The sequence below is a fragment of the Schistocerca americana genome, chromosome 5, assembly GCF_021461395.2.
Source record: "Schistocerca americana isolate TAMUIC-IGC-003095 chromosome 5, iqSchAmer2.1, whole genome shotgun sequence".
NCBI lineage: Eukaryota > Metazoa > Arthropoda > Insecta > Orthoptera > Acrididae > Schistocerca > Schistocerca americana.
Window position 1 is genome coordinate 213,455,835 of NC_060123.1, and position 17,586 is coordinate 213,473,420.

The 17,586-nt window shown below is 44.7% G+C and overlaps 1 non-coding gene across 1 annotated transcript; it reads right to left on the reverse strand.

The window, feature by feature from the left end:
- Positions 1-3,730: 3,730 nt before the first annotated feature.
- Positions 3,731-3,805, reverse strand: Trnat-ugu. Its single transcript has one exon. It is a non-coding gene; the product is annotated as a tRNA-Thr (tRNA).
- Between the last annotated feature and the right edge of the window lie 13,781 nt (positions 3,806-17,586).

The following is a 17,586-nucleotide window of genomic DNA, read 5'->3' on the forward strand; positions in this document are numbered from 1 at the left end:
GTGCCATCGTGAGTACTTGTGTACCTGCAAAATAATTTTTTCAGGGTAAAAACACTTAGTGAAATTTATCCCACCGCTAAGTAGGATTATGGTCGTTTTTTAAAGGCTGGTAGACTGATTACGGCCAAAATTAATTGACTGATTGTTACGGAGCACATTACGTAATTGTACACAATGGATACGTAAGAAATTCTTCTATAAACATGATTGAATTGATTCAGAAACGCAAAAACCACTTTGGCTTAAAATGAAACACGAAAGACAGAAATAATTAATGAATGAACACTGTACTACGACGCTGAAAAGTAACGTATTCAGAGCACGCAGCACAGCTCAATCACATCACCTCGAAAGTCACACCACCTGGAAAGTAGCCAATGGAGAGATAAGAAACGTATGAGCACAGCTACTCTGCAGTCAAACATATTCACGTAAATCATAACAGACAGTCATAGCTGTAACTGTAAACACGTGAACACAGTTGAGGTTGTTCAACTGCTGGCCAAAAATTTTACCCAACGTAATTTAAATCAGCTGATCACTGCAGTGCACTGCAAACCGATACTTAGATTAGAACGTTTTGTAAAAACATTCCAGCTTAACTACGGCGAATTGTTAGCTGTAGTAACTCTTACACACTGGGGAAATGTTTGTAATGAATAAGTACGAAGTAACTAGATCGAACACGTAGTTTTAACTGCTGTCCGTCACCAACAGTGCAGGGTGAACTGTACTGAACTGAAACATTAATCCTAATCGCCGGCCGCTGTGATCGAGCGGTTCTATCCGCTTCAGTCCGGAACCACGCGACTGCAACGGTCGCAGGTTCGAATCCTGCCTCGGGCGTGGATGTGTGTCATCTCCTTAGGTTAAGTTAGTAGTTCTAAGTTCTAGGGGACTGGTGACCTCCGATATTAAGTCCCATAGTTCTCAGAGCCATTTGAACCATTAATCCAAATCGAGTGGTTCAGGTTAAAAAACAAGCCGTAATCTATCTGAAACTATTGGAACAAAGCCAACACGTAACCAGAGGAGCTGCAGCCGGCACCTCAGTTACGAGCAAGCCGGCGCTCATTCACATATTTTGCTCGCTATATCGGCATGGGCATCGTTAAGGGGCCAATGAACATTTTCGGTACAATATTCCGTCCAGAGACATTAACACGTCAGTACGGGTTGGCTGGTGGATCAGGACCCTATTGTGTCTCGGTTCGTACTGCGCTCCGTGGGCACCAATAAGCAATATTTGGATACTATACAACGACAACGACGACCAGAACACACACGCACAACTGAGGTCGTTTTAAAATATAAGGAGAATCCTTTTCTTCGAAATTTTTCATTGAACTATTTGGCAGTTTATAAACAAAATAAATAGTCAAATGGCTCTGAGCACTATGGGACTTAACATCTTAGGTCATCAGTCCCCTAGAACTTAGAACTACTTAAGCCTAACCAACCTAAGGACATCACACACATCCATGCCCGAGGCAGGATTCGAACCTGCGACCGTAGCAGTCCCACGGTTCCGGACTGCAGCGCCTAGAACCGCAAGACCACCGCGGCCGGCAAAATAAATAGTCATCATAATGTAGTATACAGGCAATATGTATGGAATCAAGCTAAAGAGGAAAGAGATTTCTCTACTGATTAATCAAAGATTAAGCGTATGTGAATCGACTGTATATTTACATAGCCGAAATGGGTAAATGGATTAGTAAACACGTGAATAAATAGATGAGTAGAGGCATGACGTAACTAACTACTGAGGGACGCACACATTGATTGAGGTTACGTATACATGAATGGCCTCAACGAATTTTCAAGGCCAAAATAAAAAAAATAGTTGAATAAATAAATACATGAATAAATTGGTGAATAGAACTGTTAATACTATGTTGAGCCTCACCGACATTCTCTTCTAAACAGTTAACTGGTACTGACCTTTCTTTAGCAGCCATAACCGTTAGAGATTAGGGAAAAAAAGCTGTCCATGATAGCGTGAATGCCACCCACGTGATGAGAACGAGTGAGGACGGAAATTTCGACACACGTAGTCACGCCCAGTCTCTAATATTGAGATTATTTGTCACCTTTATTCACGCCAAAATCAGACTCTATAGTAATGTACACAATCACAGCAGTGGAGTGAAAAAAATGATTTCAGATACGACTTACAGCAGACTGTAACTGGAAAAAAACACAATTGTTTCCAGTAATTGTAAGAATGGTATCAAGAGCGACGCGCAGAACTATGTGTCTAAATCATTGACGTTAATTTGTTGTTGAATTACTTATCACGAGCTTGAGTGCATATATAGGAATTACACAGGGAAAAGCTCCCAGAAGTTGGCGTGATAGGTACAACAACCTGTTGCAGCGAGCTCGACTCTAGTTCAAATGTTCAAATGTGTGTGAATTTCTAAGAGACCAAACTGCTTAGGTCATCGGTCCCTCTACTTACACTCTACTTAATCTAAATTAAACTAACTTACGCTAAGAACAAAACACACACACACACACACACACACACACACACACACACACACACACCCATGCCCGAGGGAGGACTCGAACCTCCAGCGTGAGGGTCCCCTTAGTCCGTGACATGACGCCTCAAACCGCGCGGACACTCCGCGCGGCCGACACTAGTCCGCCACCAACAGTGCAGGGTGAAACTCTGATAATGCTAGGCACTCACGCTGTCGAAATGTCAGAAAAATCGTTAAACATATGTCGAAGAACCCGAAATAAGACAGCAGGCAATTTGTCAAAAATCGAAGAACCCGAGACAGAAGAAATTTGTCAAAAACAGGTTCTGTCGCGCTTTAAGGTAGCGTGATAAAATTGTTTTTGTTCACAGTACATGACTTTTCGGATAACGTCTGTAGCCCTGTATTGCTGTTGCGATGTAGCCAGATGGTTCCAGTTCCATACCAACTCCAACGCTCCAGGACACCTAGTGTGCTCTCTTAAAGGGGTTATTAATATTTTGTTCGGTTGGCTCACAGGGAAATGGAAATTATAACATCGTAACACAGAGATCCCATGCAACATTCATGGACGCGATCGGTCTTTGAACCAGTAAAATAGATACAAGCAGGACGTCTGGACACGGAAGAAAAAACACACATTCGTATTATTTTACGCTCGTTGTATGTCGTATTGTGTTGAGTATAGGGTTACGTTCCCTGCGAGTATCCCCCGAGCAATCAGTGAAGCAATGTTACCCCCTAGCAATCTATCGGAGACTGTGCACGTTCGTTAACTTACAGTTTATTGATGTTGCTGCTGCCATTATCGTCAGTTCACATCCTGCAATTGCATAAAACTGCAAAGAGCTGCACGGAGGAGTCTTTATTTTTTCATCAGGCGACGTAAGCGGGCAATGCACCGTTTTTTCAAAGCATTACTGCTCGTACCTACAGTAGCAACAGCAGCGTAGTGCTTCGCCTTTTTGTGTTGGCAGGACGGACGAGAACAAGGTAGCTCGATAATTACTTACTATATGACGCGTCTAACTCTTGCATTCAATGGTTTTCTTTGTGTTGTGACCTGACGAAACTACAATCGTCCAATAATAACTGGTTTGTATTTACGAAGATGTCCGAAAGAACAGACAGATACCATCGGTGAGCAAGCAGCTCGTTAGAATGAAATTACAATGAAATGAACTTCCTTAGCTGCTTACAGGCAATGACATACGTCAACGGGGACAGATGAAAATGTGTGTCCCGACCGGGACTCGAACCCGGGACCTCCTGCTTACATGGCAGACGCTCTATTCGTCTGAGCCACCGAGGACACAGAGGATAGCGCGACTGCAGGGATTTATCTCTGGGTGTCGCAGGAGGCGTGCCAGAGAGTCGCGCTATCCTCTGTGTCCTCGGTGGCTCAGACGAATAGAGCGTCTGCCATGTAAGCCGGAGATCCCGGGTTCGAGTCCCGGTCGGGGCACACATTTTCATCTGTCCCCGTCGACGTATGTCAACGCCTGCAAGCAGCTAAGGGTGTTCATTTCATTGTAATAACTGGTTTGATTGCTATGGAATATGGTTGATCGGAACTACGACAGTCCGCATCTCGTGGTCGTGCGGTAGCGTTCTCGCTTCCCACGCCCGGGTTCCCGGGGTCAGGGATTTTCTCTGCCTCGTGATGACTGGGTGTTGTGTGCTGTCCTTAGGTTAGTTAGGTTTACGTAGTTCTAAGTTCTAGGGGACTAATGACCATAGATGTTAAGTCCCATAGTGCTCAGAGCCAGTCCAGTCCGGAACTACAACATAACAAATTTGATCAGAATTACAACATAACAAATCACTTTATTGCAAGAATGATAAAAAGATTTACTTAACTTTATTAAGTCCATAGCCACAGGAATGTGACGAATATTTACAACTGCCTTTGAACATTAAAGTATCACTTGATGCACACAAGTAAACTCTTCTCTCGAATTACAGAGTTCTCAATGTTCAAAAGTGCAGTTCTTTCTAAGACGTGAGTAGCACATGAGCCCTAACAAGTCGATGTTTTCTTCTTGATCGGAGGCTACAAACTGGGGCAGAGTCCTCTCCTGCTCGGCTGCATATAGGCCTCCGTGCAGTAGCGCTGCGGTGCTGGGAGCGAGGGTATGGCTCCGACAGCGCCTAAATTCGTCAGTCTGATGCAGTAAGACATCGCTAACTCCTGTGGTATCTATGCTAGTTTCCGACTTCAGTATGGCACCGCGATCTTCGGAGCATACTACACTTACAAGGGAACCTCCCCATCGCACCCCCCTCAGATTTAGTTATAACTTGGCACAGTCGATAGGCCTTGAAAAACTGAACACAGATCAGTCGAGAAAACAGGAAGAATTTGTGTGGAACTATGAAAAAATAAGCAAAATATACAAACTGAGTAGTCCATGCCAAGATAGGCAACATCAAGGATAGTCTGAACGCAAGAGCGCCGTGGTCCCGTGGTTGGCGTGAGCAGCTGCGGAATGAGAGGTCCTTCGTTCAAGTCTCCCCTCAAGTGAAGATTTTTCCTTTATTTTCGCAAAGTTATGATCTGTCCATTCGTTCATTCACGTCTCTGTTCACTGTAATAAGTTTAGTGTCTGTGTTTTGCGATTGCACCGCAAAACCGTGCGATTAGTAGACGAAAGGACGTGCCTCTCCAATGGGAAACGAAAACATTTGATCGCAAAGTCAGAGGTCAACCGATTTCTCCACAGGAAAACGCGTCTGATATATTCTATACGATACTGGTGAGGGCATGTGCGTCACATGACAGGCATATGTTGTCGACCCACCTAACCTGTACACTTGGCGAATGGATAAAAAGATTCTTCTACATTGCCCGATTTAGGTTTTCTTGTGGATGTGAGAATTACTCCCAAAAAAGTGATGAAAACATAAGAGTTTGTCACATAAACTGCAACAAATGAATCCAACAGTTTCACAGTCGCACATACGTTTTTAACGTTTTCAAATTCTTCCGTGTGTAGACCGTCAAATCCTGCATATGTCCAAGCAAATCTGAACATGTCCTGGAATTTTGGAGAGCGAAGTTGATTATGTGTGAGTGCCTGAACTTTGATAATTGTCTGAAAATAAAAAATACAATTTTACACTCGAAGGAAGACTTGAACCAAGGACCTCTTGTTCCGCAGCTGCACACGCTAACCACGAGACCACGGCGCTCCCAAGCTTACATGATCCTTGTAGTTGCCTATCTTCGCATGGACTACTCAAGTTGTATATTTTGCTTCTTTTTTTCATAGTTCCACACAACTTCTTCCTGTTTTCTCGATTGATCTGTGTTCAGGTTTTCAAGGCCTATCCACTGTGCCAACTTATAACTAAATCTGAGGGGGGGTGCGATGGGGAGGTTCCCTTGTTAGTAGTACAGTCCACAGCCATCTGGAATTCGTTGACCGGAACCATTTAACCATAAAGCGCTGTTACTTTACTTGAAATAATTACTACACACGATCGCCCAATTTAGACGTCGTGTTCATTTTCAAGTGTACAGTATTATTATGCGAACTTGCATTTACGTTATACAATTTTTTAAAGATAATAATTGTCTTTTTATTATTGAATCACATAACCTGAGCATGAAGTTTCACTTTATTGATAGACCCTCTTTTTCGCGATAATGATATTCTACATCTACATCTACATCCATACTCCGCATGCCACCTGACGGTGTGTGGCGGAGGGTACCTTGAGTACCTCTATCGGTTCTCCCTTCTATTCCAGTCTCGTATTCAAAATGGCTCTGAGCACAAAGGGACTTAACTTCTGAGGTCATCAGTCCCCTAGAACTTAGAACGACTTAAACCTAACTAACCTACAGACAAATGGCCTTGAGCACTATCGGACTTAACTGCTAAGGTCATCAGTCCCCTAGAACTTAGAACTACTTAAACCTAACTAACCTAAGGACATCACACACATCCATGCCCGAGGCAGGATTCGAACCTGCGACCGTAGCGGCCACGCAGTTCCAGACTGTAGCGCCTTTAACCGCTTGGCCACACCGGCCGGCTAACCTAAAGACAACACACACATCCATGCCCGAGGCAGGATTCGAACCTGCGACCGTTGTGGTCGCGCGGTTCCAGACTGTGGTGCCTAGGACCGCTCGGCCACCGCGCCCGGCCCAGTCTCGTATTGTTCGTGGAAAGAATTGTCGGTATGTCTCTGTGTGGGCTCTAATCTCTCTGATTTTATCCTCATGGTCTCTTGTGAGATATACGTAGGAGGGAGCAATATACTGCTTGACTCCTCGGTGAAGGTATGTTCTCGAAACTTTAACAAAAGCCCGTACCGAGCTACTGAGCGTCTCTCCTGCAGAGTCTTCCACTGGAGTTTATCTATCATCTCCGTAACGCTTTCGCGATTGCTAAATGATCCTGTAACGAAGCGCGCTGCTCTCCGTTGGATCTTCTCTATCTCTTCTATCAACCCTGTCTGGTACGGATCACACACTGGTGAGCAGTATTCAAGCAGTGGGCGAACAAGCGTACTGTAACCTACTTCCTTTGTTTTCGGATTGCATTTCCTTAGGATTCTTCGAATTAATCTCAGTCTGGCATCTGCTTTACCGACGATCAACTTTATATGATCATTCCATTTTAAATCACTCCTAATGCGTACTCCCAGATAATTTATGGAATTAACTGCTTCCAGTTGCTGATCTGCTATATTGTAGCTAAATGATAAGGAATCTTTCTTTCTATGTATTCGCAGCACATTACACTTGTCTACATTGAGATTCAATTGCCATTCCCTGCACCATGCGTCAATTCGCTGCAGATCCTCCCGCATTTCAGTACAATTTTCCTTTGTTACAACCTCTCGATATACCACAGCATCATCCGCAAAAAGCCTCAGTGAACTTCCGATGTCATCAACAAGTTCATTTATGTATACTGTGAATAGCAACGGTCCTACGACACTCCCCTGCGGCACACCTGAAATCACTCTTAGTTCGGTAGACTTCTCTCCATTGAGAATGACATGCTGTGTTCTGTCATCTAGGAACTCTTCAATCCAATCACACAATTGGTCTGATAGTCCATATGCTCTTACTTTGTTCATTAAAAGACTGTGAGGAACTGTATCGACGCCTTTCGGAAGTCAATAAACACGGCATCTACCTGGCAACCCTTGTCTACGGCCCTCTGAGTCTCGTGGACGAATAGCGCGAGCTGGGTTTCACACGATCGTCTTTTTCGAAACGCATGCTGATTCCTACAGAGTAGATTTCTAGTCTTTATTGCTCGTTGTTGTGATCTTCAGTCAGAAGGCTGATTTGATGCAGTTCTCCATGTTAGTTTATCCTGTGCAAGCATCTTTATCTCTGCGTAAGTAATAACTAATGTAACCTACACCCATCTGAACCTGTTTACTGTATTCGTTCCTCGCACTCTCTGTAAAATTTTTACCCCGTCCCCCATTACATACATACACAGTTCCCTCCATTACCAAACTGACGAAATCTTGATGTCTCACGGATGTGTCCAGATAACCGAGACCTTCTTTGAGTTGAGTTTTGGCATAAATTTCTTTTTTCCCCAGATCGATTTAGTATCTCCTCATTAGTTATTCGATTTACCCATCTAGCCTTTAGCCTTCTTTAGTAACACCACGTTTAAAATTTTTTTATTCACTGTTTATCTGGACCGTATCATTTTCATACAATGCTGCATTCCAGACAAATGTCTTCAGGAAAACTTTCTAACACTTAAATTTATATGAGACGTTTGTACCTTTCTCTGTTTCAAAGAAAAATTTTCTTGCTACAGATGCTCTCCATTTCGTACCCTCTTAACTTCGTCACTCTAATTCACTCAACATCGCCTGATTTAATTCTACTATGTTCCATTACGCATGTTTTCCTTTCGTTGATGTTCCTTTTGTAAAATCTTTAAACATCCTGCCCATACCGTTCAGCTGATCTTTCAAGTAGTTTGCTTTCTCTGGCAGATTTGCTGTATCATCGGCAAACCTCAAATTTTTCATTTGTTCTCCGTGATCTTTAATTCGCTTTCCAAACTTCTTTTTGCTTTCATTTACTGCTTGATTAATGTGCAGACTGAATAACATGAGGGATACGCTAGAACCGTGTCATGCTCAACCATTGCTTCCTCCTCATGTCCTCCAACTCTTATAACTGCAGTCTGGCTTCTGTATAAATTGTGAACAAACTTCCCTCGCTGCATTTAATACCCACTACCTTCAGAATTTCGAATGATGCATTCCAGTCAACACTGTCAAAACCTTTCTTCAAATTTACAAATGCTGTGAACATAGGTTTGCCTTTCTTTCGTCTGTCATCTGAGATAAGTCGTAGAGTCACCAGTGTCTTCTGTATTCCTACATTTCTCCATAACCAAAACTGATCTTCACCAATTTCGGCCATTACTAATTTCTCCGTACTTCTTTAATTTGTAACCATGATTTATTAAACTGATGCTTCAGTAATATGAACACTTGGCAGCTCGTGCCTTCTTTGGAATAGCAATTACTACATTGATCTCGAAGTCTGAGGGTATTGCACTTGTCTCATGTATCTTGCGTACCGGGTGGAGCAGTTATGTCTGATTGGCTCTCCCAAAGATTTCAGTATTTCAGAGGGAATTGTTGCATGTATCCTACAAGAAAAGATTAAAAATTATAAAAACATCACATATATATAATGAGCTACCTCTTTTTGCCTGTTTCTGGAGCGTCCCCTTTCACAGTCCAGCAGTAATTGCTTAGTTTTCCAGCCCTTCATTTCCCTTTTATACACCTTTCCTCCATCAGTGAAATACGGCCACCTGTTAAAACACTCACCCTTTTCTTTCCTAGTATAGTTGGCTGTAAGAAATCTATCTGTAATAGCGAAACGTGAATTTCTAGCCATGTTACGTTTCAGCTATTCATGCGAGCGTTTCAGATCACCTGAAGATCTTTTTAACGACTTTTGCTGCGGAGGTACCCAGAAAGCCACTCTGAAAACTTAGAAAGAAACGGAGGGTGTGCCCTCCAATCCCTAATTCTTCATAAGCCTCAATAAATAACATTTTGCCTTCAAAAGTGAATGAATATCAGTTCGTCTAGCTCTCCTGCGAATGGTGCCCATCCATATCCCCCTTCCCAGGAAGAGCAGTACCTCGTGTAGCTGGATTACAGTCCTAACAAGACGGCAATAACTTTAAATACCTATGTTCTTTCCACTGGCGTCATGCAAAGTTGAGCGATCAGAATATTTTTAATGTTTGCGTATGTTTCTTTTTTACAGGGTGTACATGAAGTCCGGGAACACTTTCAGTTACACTCCTGGAAATTGAAATAAGAACACCGTGAATTCATTGTCCCAGGAAGGGGAAACTTTATTGACACATTCCTGGGGTCAGATACATCACATGATCACACTGACAGAACCACAGACACATAGACACAGGCAACAGAGCATGCACAATGTCGGCACTAGTACGGTGTATATCCACCTTTCGCAGCAATGCAGGCTGCTATTCTCCCATGGAGACGATCGTAGAGATGCTGGATGTAGTCCTGTGGAACGGCTTGCCATGCCATTTCCACCTGGCGCCTCAGTTGGACCAGCGTTCGTGCTGGACGTGCAGACCGCGTGAGACGACGCTTCATCCAGTCCCAAACATGCTCAATGGGGGACAGATCCGGAGATCTTGCTGGCCAGGGTAGTTGACGTACACCTTCTAGAGCACATTGGGTGGCACGGGATACATGCGGACGTGCATTGTCCTGTTGGAACAGCAAGTTCCCTTGCCGGTCTAGGAATGGTAGAACGATGGGTTCGATGACGGTTTGGATGTACCGTGCACTATTCAGTGTCCCCTCGACGATCACCAGTGGTGTACGTCCAGTGTAGGAGATCGCTCCCCACACCATGATGCCGGGTGTTGGCCCTGTGTGCCTCGGTCGTATGCAGTCCTGATTGTGGCGCTCACCTGCACGGCGCCAAAAACGCATACGACCATCATTGGCACCAAGACAGAAGCGACTCTCATCGCTGAAGACGACACGTCTCCATTCGTCCCTCCATTCACGCCTGTCGCGACACCACTGGAGGCGGGCTGCACGATGTTGGGGCGTGAGCGGAAGACGGCCTAACGGTGTGCGGGACCGTAGCCCAGCTTCATGGAGACGGTTGCGAATGGTCCTCGCCGATACCCCAGGAGCAACAGTGTCCCTAATTTGCTGGGAAGTGGCGGTGCGGTCCCCTACGGAACTGCGTAGGATCCTACGGTCTTGGCGTGCAACCGTGCGTCGCTGCGGTCCGGTCCCAGGTCGACGAGCACGTGCACCTTCCGCCTACCAATGGCGACAACATCGATGTACTGTGGAGACCTCACGCCCCACGTGTTGAGCAATTCGGCGGTACGTCCACCCGGCCTCCCGCATGCCCACTATACGCACTCGCTCAAAGTCCGTCAACTGCACATACGGTTCACGTCCACGCTGTCGCGGCATGCTACCAGTGTTAAAGACTGCGATGGAGCTCCGTATGCCACGGCAAACTGGCTGACACTGACGGCGGCGGTGCACAAATGCTGCGCAGCTAGCGCCATTCGACGGCCAACACCGCGGTTCCTGGTGTGTCCGCTGTGCCGTGCGTGTGATCATTGCTTGTACAGCCCTCTCGCAGTGTCCGGAGCAAGTATGGTGGGTCTGACACACCGGTGTCAATGTGTTCTGTTTTCCATTTCCAGGAGTGTATTTATTGCGCAAGAACCAAACATTGTACAGATATCATACATATGTCATTTTTCATGTATACTGCTACAGCGTTGTTTGGTTATTTGCCGATAGTCAGTGCTAGTCGCAGACATGGCGAGTTCAGGTGCGGAGCGAGCTTTCTGTGTGTTGGAGTCAGACAGAAACAAGTGTACATCACCACATCTCACTCCGTGTGACTTCTTTCTGTGAGGACACATTAAAAATCTGGTGTATGTACCGCCTCTACCACGTGATGTAGCAGAATTCCGGGAGAGAATACGGGAAGCGACTGCCACAGTCGGCGATGCCATGCTGGGACGGTATGGCAAGAATTCGATTACCGTATTAACGTCTACCGGGTCACTCATGGTTCGCATATGAAATATTTGTAAAAAAAACTTTCAGCGTTTCTCTTCAAAATGCAGTATGTATGACATCTGTACAATGTTTAGTTCTTGTGCAATAGCCGGCCTCTGTGACCGAGTGGTTGTAGGCGCTACAGTCCGGAACCACGTGGCTGCTAGGTCGCAGGTTCGAATCCTGCATCGGGCATGGATGTGTGTGATGTCCTTAGGTTAGTTTGGTTGAAGTAGTTCTAAGTCTAGGGGACTGATGACCTCAGATGTTCAGTCCCACAGTGCTTAGAGCCATTTGAACCATTTAAATCTTGTGCAATAAATAACTGAAAGTGTTCCTGGACTTTATGTACACCCTGTATACAGTTCTCATGAAAGAATTTCGAAAATTACGAATGTGGTCGCATTATTGTTACTATTACTATTATTATTGTGAAATACATTCACACGTACAGCTTACTGCTTTACCACATCATCCTCTGACGTATTCACAACATTGGAGTGTGCTGTGGTACAGCAAAAAGATAGATCTTTCTCTGTTTTAATAACTTTGCCCAAGTGCCTGAATGTAAATCAACGATGGATTTCGAAATGTATTGCAAATTAAGTAAATAAAAAACACAGCTGAATGGAAAATTAGCATTAAAATAGGCATTCTGTCCCAAAATACGATAGCTTGCCCATGCAATCCCTATAATCCACTGTCAGGGAAGAGTAGGTAGATGTACTGGTAGATATGGACGTTGACAGCAATAAACGAAGAAACGAGTGAAACAAATCGCAAGCCACAGATATAGAACAAAATGAGTACATTGCCCACTTACTTCTCACAGTCTTGAAAATTACGTCTTGAAAGTTCTGGATTATAGTCCGGGATTGTAAGACCCATGGTCATTGTAAGGAAAGTTTTTGATCATACAAAAATGAGTGCAACACTAGCTCTTTTCTCTGAAATCTAAATATAAATGATAGTTGAGTAGGGCCACTGTGCACAACAATAACACTGTCACAGTGAGAACAGCAAGCGTAGGTGTGTACCAGGATATAGACTGAAGTGCCAATGAAGCTGGTGTCGGCATGCGTACTTAAATACAGAGACATGTAAACAGGCAGAATACGGAGCTGCGGTCGACAACCCATACGTAAGAAAACAAGCGTCGGGCGCAGTTGTTAGATCGGTTACTGCTGTTACAATGTCAGGTTATCAAGATTTAAATGAGTTTGAACGTGGTGTTATGGTCGGCACAGGTGCGACGGAACACAGCATCTCCGAGGTAGCGATGAAGTGGGGATTTTCCAGTACGACCATTTCACGAATGTACAATGAATAGCAGGAATCCGGTAAAACACCAAATCTTCAACATCGCTGCGGCCGGAAAAAGATCCTCCATGAACGGGTCCAACTACGATTCAAGAAAATCGTTCAACGTGACAGAAGTGCAACCCTTCCGCAAATTGCTGCATATTTCAATGCTGGGCCACCAACAAATGTCAGCGTGCGAACCATTCAACGAAACATCATCGATATGGGCTTTCCGAGCCGAAGGCCCACTCGTGTACCCTTCATGACTGCACGTCACAAAGCTTTACTCCTCGCCTGGGCCCGACAATACCGACATTGGAATGTTGATGACTGAAAATATGTTGCCTGGTCGGACGAGTATCGTTTCAAATTGTATCGGGCGGACGGATGTGTAAGGGTATGGAGACAGCCGCACGAATCAATAGACTCCACATGTCAGCAGGGGACTGTTCAAGCTGGTGGAGGCTCTGTAATTGTATCGGCCATGTGCGGTTGCAGTGATATGGGACCACTGATACGTCTAGATACGGCTTTCACAGGTGACACAAACGTTAGCATCCTGTCTGGTCAACTTCATCCATTCATGTCCATTTTGCATTCCGACGAACTTGGGAAATTCCAGCAGGACAATGCAACATCCCACACGCCCAGAATTGCTACACCCTCTTCTGAGTTTAAACGCATTCGCTGGCCACCAGACTCCCCAGACATGAACATTATTGAGCATATCTGGAAAGCCTTTCAACGTGCTCCTACGAATTTATGGAGAGCCCTGCAGGATTCATGGTGTCAGCTCCCTCCAGCACCACTTCAGACATTAGTCGAGTCCATGGCACGTCGTGTTGCGGCACTTCTGCGTGCTCGCGGGGGCCCCACACTATATTAGGCAGGTGTACCAGTTTCTTTGGCTCTTCAGTGTATTTATTACGAGTGTGTAAACTACACATGGAGAAGTTACCGGAAAATGTAAAGGTTCTCGGAATTTAAATCAAGATTGAGATGAATAGTTATTTAGTCTAATAACTGACAATAATCACGATAAAAATTAACACAGAAACAAGAGTCCTAAATCTCAAATCAAATTAAAAGAATGATACTTACAGTGTGGAAAGGACCCTAAATGAATGGTAGACTATACGGGGAAAGAGCAACAAGATCTATTCATTTAGACGACGAAGCAAAAGGATGGTCATGTGACATCTCCGTGTCTTGTCCTTTGATGTCATATCAGATTAGGCAAAACTTGTGTGTTCACTTATTGTCTAGGTATGGTAGTCACGTCACGGCGTCTTCCACCCAGGTCAAGAAGAGGTACTGGCTCTGCCAAAAGAAACAATAAGCAAGCTCAGCTTCACTGTCGCAAAAGCTGGCCACTCGCGGGGGACCTATGCCATCCGTAATGATACTGATTGCCTCCTATCGATACAGAGGACCCAGAGACAACATTGGGAGAACACGTTCCCAGTGATAATAAGGCTCAGCAGAGTACACTGCAAATAAAATTAACCTCAAAATAGTGGTGAAAATGTATCAGTATCACGTAGCACTATTTGACAGTAAAGTCACGTCTCTTAGTTATAGATCAGTTGTTTCTGTCGACGTGCTGCTGTGGCTCAGGCTGGTTAAATGGTAAATAAAGAAGAGAGAAAGCACACGTTTCTAATGTGTATGGGAACTGCGAATATGTCCTAATCTCCTTCTCTCCCCTGTCTCTGTCCACTTCCTTCGCCCAGTCTTTGTGTCCATCTCCTCCTCCTTCCATCTTCTCCTCCCATTCTCTCTGCATCTCCTCCTGGCTCTCTCTCTCTCCCCCTCTCTTTGTCCATCGCCTCCACCTGCCTTTTTCTGTCTATCTTCTCCTCCTCCCCTCTCTCTCTTCATCTGCTCCTGCCCTCTCTCTCACGCTGTCTCTCTGTCTAACATCTCCTAATAACGTTTGTTCATTAGAGTATTGTGTAAAAAATTGAAGCAAATCGGTCCCAAGCTTTTCGAGATTTTTGGAAATACAATTTCTCCTTTAGAAATTACATATTTGATTACGTCTATTTAAAAAGTGGTTTACAAAAATAAGCGTGTATTCGAATGCAACGTACTGTCAGAATTTCAAAGGAATGTATGAAGAGCTTTCAGAGATTCACGATTTTGTACAAACAAATATGAGATTTTTGCTAGCAACATATTCCCTTTATTTATATCCCCAAATAAACACCGACGAACTTTAAGGTCAGATGCCTTACACTAAAACGGGAAAAATGTGTATTGAACATGGCCTCTAAAATGTATACATTAATAGCTACGAGCCCTAGTTTAGTAGAAGAGATCTGTTTCGCACTAATGAAGACGAACAAATGATTATAGATCTTAAAGTATGCATTTTAGACCCATGATTACTAGTCATTTTTTATTGTCTCGAATGAAAACAGCCCACAGTTGCACTAAACTATGTTTATTTGAAACCTTGACCATGGTTTCTGCTATAATAATATAGCCTTCTTCATAAGTCCTTAAAATGATTGAAATAACATCTAGATCAGTGATACAGTCTACACATTAACTTCAAAATTACGTATGTGATAACATATTACTTACATACTCACTAATAAATGAAAAATGTCTTAGCATAGCGGCTGCGTCAAAATCAATAAAATAACTTCAACAGACATAAGCCTGTTTAGAGCATAAGTAAAATTACATATGGCACCATATGTCATCCGCCACTACCTCTGTTATATTGGGGGCACAGTTGTCAAATATGCTGCACCCTGCGCACCACAGGTGGCACTCACCACAGTGAGCTACACCACACCGTTTATCAGGCAACTACTCAATACATACGACAATAAATTAATAACAAGCCTACAAGTGCAAATGAAGGACGATATACTTATTAATACAAATGTCCACCAGATGAAATACTGAAACTTCCTGGCAGATTAAAACTGTGTGCCGGACTGAGACTCGAACTCGGGACCTTTGCCTTTCGCGGGCAAGTGCTCTACCAAGGTGCTCTGCAAGGTTTGCAGGAGAGCTTCTGTAAAGTTTGGAAGGTAGGAGACGAGGTACTGGCATAAGGAAAGCTGTGAGGACGGGGCGTGAGTCGTGTTTGGGTAGCTCAGTTGGCAGAGCATTTGCCCACGAAAGGCAAAGGTCCTGAGTTCGAGTCAGTGCGGCACACAGTTTTAATCTGCCTGGAAGTTTCATATCAGCGCACACTCTGCTGTAGAGTGAAAATTTCATTCTAGAAACATTGCCCAGGCTGTGGCTAAGCCATGTCTCCGCAATATCCTTTCTTTCAGGGGTGCTAGTTCTGCAAAGTTTGCAGGAGAGCTGTAAAGTTTGGAAGGTAGGAGACGAGGTACTGGCAGAAGTAAAGCTGTGAGGACGGGGCGTGAGTCGTGCTTGGGTAGCTCAGTTGGTAGAGCACTTGCCCGCGAAAGGCAAAGTTCCCGAGTTCGAGTCTCAGTCCGACACACAGTTTTAATCTGCCAGGGAGTTTCGTATCAGCGCACACTCTGCTGTAGAGTGAAAATTTCATTCTAGATGAAATACTGTTGCATACGATCATTAGAGTGGTAGAACGTGTCAAAATTTCAAGGCAATCGGTGAAGAACTTTCGGAGATATACGATTCTGAATAATCGAACATTTACATTTTTATGTATAAAGATTAGTAAATCAGTGCTTTACGAAGGTACAGAGTGTAAGACTACGGCTTATCCGAATATCGAGGCGAGTGAAACATTATGAGGGCCACATAGAAAAGAGGACCGAATCGCTGGTGTCGGTTGTCGCGGGACCAGTAAACGTCCAGGGGAGGAATATCCGCAGATTTGGGACTGGTGCAGGCACCTGTCACAGCGCATGCGGCGTGCTGTGCGGTGTGTACGAGCAGGGCCGGAGCTTCCCTGGGCAGCCGTGTCTCGGTGTTCAGGTGTTCGTGTTTCGGCGTGACGGGCTGCCACAAATTCCCCGACCGCCAGGCTGCCGCAGAGGTGTGGCCGGAATCGCTGTCGCGTGTCTATGTTGTGTTCTGCGGCCGCTGCGGCCGCACTATCACGAAACTGACGGCGCGCCGCGGCTGTGGAGCTGCATTCTGCAGCGGGTCACTTGTCGCCCGTAGACCACTGCGCAACTGACACCGACTGAAATTGCAGTTAAGAGGCGCGGTTAATTCTCGGATAACGGCAAAGAGATACACTGCTCTCTAGCCCAGCAGTTAGAGTGTACTGCCGAGCTATAGTGCTGGGCCAAAGCGTTATGGCTACTGCTACGGCGATTTTAAATGCTGCCTGGTGGCATGATGGGCACAAAACGCTGCAAGCAAAATATTCAAGGTGTCGTTCCCATATATTGTGGGATGGCAGTATGGACCAAAACAAGAAGAAATGTTCTGAAGCGCTTACCTGAAGAGCTATGAGCAGTTGTTCACCTTCGGCATTACGAAACACATCTACATCATACTCCGCAAGCCACCTAATAGTGTGCAGCGGAGGGTACTTTCGATACCACTATCTGTTCCCTCCAACCCTGTTCCACTCGCGAATAGTGCATGGGAAGAATGATTGCTGGTAAGCCTCTGTATTAGCTCTAATTCCTCGAATTTTCTCCTTGTGGTCAAAACGCGAGACGTATATGGGGGGGAAGTGATATGTTGTCTGAGTCCTCCCTGAAAAGTGCTGTCCCGAAATTTCAAT